The following is a 6000-nucleotide window of genomic DNA, read 5'->3' as shown; positions in this document are numbered from 1 at the left end:
ATACACAATCAGTACTGGGTAGTGAACGATGACTTGCCCATGTCTGAAATAATACCAAATTTTCCTATAGGCTTATTTTGTATTTTGTAGGTCTAATTTTTATATATTAATACATTTCCTCATTATATTTGGAGGGAAAACCACATGCTACAGTGTGGGAGTGGAAGTCAGAGAACAACCTGTAAAATTTGGTTGTCACTTTTCACCACAATTGGTCCTGGATTTTGAGTTTAGATCATCACAAGTACTGCTTCCTATTGGGCCTTCCCTTCCATGCTATAGGATTTTTCCCTGTTCCTTTTTCTCTTCTGCATAAAACATACATACTCATAATTCAGTACAAGGTGAGACAATATTTTTATTTGGTCTTTGGAACACAAAATAATATTTTTCACACTCTATTAGTATAAATGACATCTCAAAGATACAAAGATATAAAAGGAGTCCAACTATACTATCTTATTAAACTATTTATTAAGCAGAAAACAATAAACACTTGTGTTTTTGCTATGTGTTTTTACATTATTGTCTTGAAAAAAATCAGAAACCAATGCTTCTCCTCAAAAATTAAAATACATGTCTATTTAGAATCCATAAGATAGATCTAAGGGAGAAAACTTGTAAGTGCCTTAATTTAACAAAGATATTGTAAGCTAGATATTACATGACCTTCCTAGAAAGACAAGAATAAACATCTCCTTTTCCATATAGAAATGAAGTAGAGCAATTAAAGTGAATAATCTAAATATGGCACTTTTAAAAATCAGAGTAGAGTAATGGTCACTGGAGGCCAAGAGGGTTATGAAAGGTGGGACTGAAAGAAAGTCAGACCACCGGAACCAAGGAAGAAAAATATTAGTGTCTCACAGTCCAATTTGTAATGATGCTTTATAAAACATTATCATATAGTGTTAAAAAAAACTAGATGAGATGAGCTTGGAAGTCACAAATACAAGAAAATGGAGAGACTGAAATGGCAGTTATGTGATCTGATTATTGCACAGTAATGGGATTATCAAGCTATTACAATATGCTCCATAACTGCATACAAATTTTAAGCTTAAAAATGAAAAATATATGACAATGGAAATTTTTTAAATAAGGTAATAGTGATTTCAGAAAATAATCCTAACTAAAAATGGAGTTTAAGGCGTAAAATTATTCCTGTGTTTGTTTTCCAACATTTGAAATTCAGTGATGCCTGTAGAAGTGTAAATGTTCAAAGCTCCCTTTGGTCTTCTGAGGTAAACCACCTGTTAGAGTCCATTACTGTATCTCACCTGATGGGACTATTACCCTAGTGTTTCCATGGTGATGTTATACTTTTCACTTTGTTTTCCTTCCCTTCCATTCTTCCTCCATTTTTCTTTTAAAAATAGTTTGAATTTCATTGATTTTTCAAAAAGCATTAGATGATATAATTTAGAAACAAAAGTTACATATGCTTAAGGTTTACACCCTGAAAAAGTAATATGCAAGTGATATTGAAAATATCACTACAGAAATAGCTACATTTTCTCCAAATTTCCTGTGTCTCTTTGATTTTGGATAACTTTGTTCAATAATGACACATTCAATGGGAGACTTCGCATTTAAAGTTTTTTTCTAATTTATTTTCTTTGCCTTATTTGTACTAACACATTAGTTGTACATGCTAATAGAGTTTTGTGCATTATCTTCACATACATGTAGCATGCATTGATCAAAATTTGTCTTTTTAAATTCATTCTGTTTATCCTCTTCCAAACATTAAATAACCACAATTCTGCATGTTACTCAATAACTTTTCTTAATAAGTTTATTATTTTAGCCAATATTCAGTACATAAAAAATCTTTAATTTTATAGTGTAAATATATATATATACATTATATATTATATATACACAATATATATATATATATATATATATATATATATATCCATACAAATAGCTCTTTGTTTCAGACATGACACTAAGAGAAAGTTATGTAGCAAAGCAACAGAGCTCAAGAAATGTACAAGACCACATTTTATATAGAAGGAACTATGATATATGAATATGTATATTCATATTATATGAATATGTAATTAAGCAATAAAACTGTTATTTTTAGATTATTTTATTTGTAGCTAGAATCTTAAGCTCATTTCAGAATTTAATAATCATAAATAATACTATAGTAAACATGAACAAGGAAGCTCTCTTCAGTAAGTTGATCTCATTTTGTATATACAATCCCTGATATATAATAGTTGCATCATGTGGTACAGCTATTTTTAGTTTTTCAAGGAACTTCCATTTTGTTCTGCATTAATCTACATATTGTTTTGTTTTGTTTTCTCAAGAAAGGGTTTTTCTGCATAATCCTAGTTATCCTGGAACTCACTCTGTAGGCCAGGTTGACCTCAAACAAACCAAGGTACACCTGTCTCTACCACCCGAGTTCTAAGATTAAAGAATCATGTGCCATCACTGCTGGACTAATCTGTATTCTGATCTACAGTAAATTATACTTTCCTTTGTCTGATTCTCATCAGTATTCGTTGTTTTGATATTGGGATAAGATAAACTCTCGTTATGGCATTGATTTGCGTTTCTGTTGTGGCTAATGATAGTGAGCATTTCTCTAAATATTTGCAAGGCTATTTGGGTTTTCTTTTTTGAGATGTGTTTATTCAGAGAATTTTTGCTTAATTAATTTATTTATAATTCTTCCATGAAAAAGTTACCTTTCCACTTCTTTCTACTGACTCCACATCTTTCTTCCTATTAATATAGATTCATCATCATCATCATCATCATCATCATCATCATCATCACCACCACCACCATTTCTATTATTGTGCAAGCTCTTCCAACTTTGCCTATTATTATTACTGTAAGGAAAATAGCAGCTTTCATCTCATTTGTCTTAGGCAGACAAAGATCACTAATGAACACATTATCAGTTATAATCTATGTAATATTTTTTAGAATGTGCTATATCAATACAATCATGATCAAATACTTGATGGTTGCAAACTGGAGGGTTGCCACTATTCTTTAAACACATGAAAGATATAAAGACAAAAATGACAACTGTCACAAATGAGAGGAAGGAAAAGTCACATAAGTGAATATGATGTGGAATTTTGTGAGTGATACTGGAACTGAAAAAGGACAGTGCACTAGTTAGATATAACAAAGGATACCGAAAAACAAAACAAAACAAAAAACAAAACAAAACAAAAAACTGCTGTAACCATCATATTGTGGGCTGTGACACTGCGGTTGCTATTCTGAGATTGCTTTATGGTTATCATAAAACAAAATAAATGAGAAGTTCTAAGATAATCTAATACTGTTGGCCTCCATATTCTTTAGATCAAAGATATTCAATGTAGGAGAAAGAAGATGAATAAGTTACTAACTATCCCAATTTCGGATTACAAATAACAATATGGACTCTTGAGATGTGTAAGAATGGTGGAATTCTGACAAGCCACCTCCCTGTGACTGACTTTTCAGTGTTCTATAGGGTGGATCCCAAGTTATTTCTAGCAGCTAACACACAGGGATGTCTCTGCCATCCAGCAAGACAGTGACTTCTGGTAAAGCCTGTATTCTAGTCCTAGGTCTCTTCCTTAGGCACACATCTTAGTTCTGTGGTTAGTGGCTGACCCACTACTCCTAAATTCCTTAGAGCTTTTGTTTATTTTTATTTTGTTTGTTTTATTTTGTGATCTCTCATTATTTTGATTCCCCCTTACTGTTAATGACTGCTTCTGTTAGAACCTTCTTCTTCCAATTCCTGCTTGATTATGGCCTCTGTTTGAGCTTGGGATGGAGTGAGTAGTAGAATGAATGGGACCGGATTGGCTGTAAGATACAGCTGTTTGGACTGTTTGATAACTGCAAATGTTTGGCTATACCCCTCTAATTTTGTGTATCTTTAAAATTAACTATACTAGAAAGACAGCTAAAGGCAGATTTTTCTAATATTTTTCTGTAGTGAAACATGAATATAGTAAGTTATGGAGAAAAAAAAACTGTAAAGAGTTCAGCTCAAATTTTTACTGGCACAAGAGTCTGATCCAAATTTGTTGAACACTGAAGTTTAGTTTCTGGAACATTTCATATATCAGAACTATAGGAAAAACCATATATACATAAGTGGCAATGTAATTACTCTGAGGCATAAGGGGAAACAGACTGTATACTCAAATTAGAGTCATTCAAAAAAGGCTTAATAACAAGTATTTGTGTGTGTGTGTGTGTGTGTGTGTGTGTGACTATGTGTGTATGTGCTCACATGTGTGTGATGGTCAAAGGACAACCTCAGGTGTCAGTTCTCATCTTCTACTTTGTCATAAAAAGCTCTATTTTGCTCCCCACTCCATACACCAGGCCAGCTGACTCAGGAACCTTAGGAGATTCTCTCGTTTGCCTTCCCACGTCACCACAGCAACACTGGAACTACAGACAGGCTATGGTCTGCGCAGCTTTACATGGCGTCTAGTGATTTGATCTCAGGTCTTCGTGCTTATGGCACAAGTAGTTTACCCACTCAAGCACCTGCTCAGCCTGAGAATATTAATTATTTAATACATGGCAGGTGCTGTCAACATATTAACAGTACAGATCTCCTGTATCTAGGGCCCCTGATGGGAAAGCAAGGAAATTTGGTAAGAGCGTTCCAGAAGGCAACTTACTATTCAAGATCACAGGGCATGATAGCTGAGTTGACGCCACAAAAAGGTTCTGATCTTTCTTTTATCCTTCCATCAGGTCTACTGCTATACCTAACTAGAACCTTCCCCCCCTGTGGAAGGGACTCTGGATATATGACTATGTGGACAGTTTAAGCCCTCTGGGCAAAGGTCAAAGTGGATTAGGTGAAGATCACTTCTGGGGGGACCAAGACTGTGACAGCACAAAGATACAAAAGATAATGTTCAGAAACTACTAATAACCGGAAAACATTCTTTAGAGAGAACAGAACGAGATGATAGGAAGAGTAAGATGCAGGTAGGTTAGTGCGTCTAGTGATATGGTAACGAAGCCATGCTCAAAGCAGTAGATGTTGAGGGGGGATGAGTAAGCTCAAAGCAGTAACACTACAATTAAGAGCATGACCTTGTCAAATGTCCCTAAACGGGAAAAGGTTCCACTGTGCCGTCTTTCACAGATATTGTGGGCCTTTTTAGGTGGAGGAGATGCTCTCTCCCTCCCAGCAAGCTTCCTTCTCAGAAACAGGTGAGTGTACCTTCCTCTGACAACAGCCCACAAGACCCTAAAGGTTAGTTCCTTGCGGGGACATTTTCAAAGCAAACTGCACAGACCGTAGGCCAAAAGGTGTCCAAAGCTGGCTCTTTGAAGAAATACATATCAAAGCTGCCCTGGAGACAAGCCCCTGGACGTGCCCTGGGTGTGGCACCTGCAATTTAGACACCTTTGGTTTAAAAACCAAGAGGTCTGGGGTCTGGGGCACTCACTCCCCACTTATCCCCCATAGCTCTCTGTCTTTGTCTTTCTTTTATCATTAAGCCCTGTACGCGCTCATCCCCCAGGGACTGGACACCAAGTGTTACAGCTAGTTCCCTCAGGAACGGGCCAATATCCCAATTCCCATTTGAGGCCCCAAAAGATGCCTTCACCCCCAAGAGAACAGGAAGCAATATTGAGATAACAATACCCCATTCTCAAGAGGAAGAGTAGGCCACTTTTGGTTCTATAGTGAATAAAAGATGTTTGTCATTATTTAGATGTGTTGGCTGCAAAGTAGTTAATGGTCTTAGTCAGGAAGGAAACAAAGTAAAGCAGGTTAGATTCAGGGATCTCTTTTTCTCTTTCTTTTTCTTTCCTCCATCCTTCTTTCTCTCCTACCTAGTGTTAGGGAAAAATGGAGGAGAGGAGATGAAAAGAAAAAAGGGAAAGATATAGAAATGACAGGATAAGAAAGGTAGATTATTGAATCTACTTTTAAACTAAAAAGCAACTACTAGTCTCAAAATTTTTTATATCAATATGGGTTTTTAT

This window comes from Acomys minous, assembly GCF_964271855.1.
Source record: "Acomys minous genome assembly, chromosome: 13".
Lineage (NCBI taxonomy): Eukaryota > Metazoa > Chordata > Mammalia > Rodentia > Muridae > Acomys > Acomys minous.
This window is presented reverse-complemented; position numbering follows the sequence as displayed.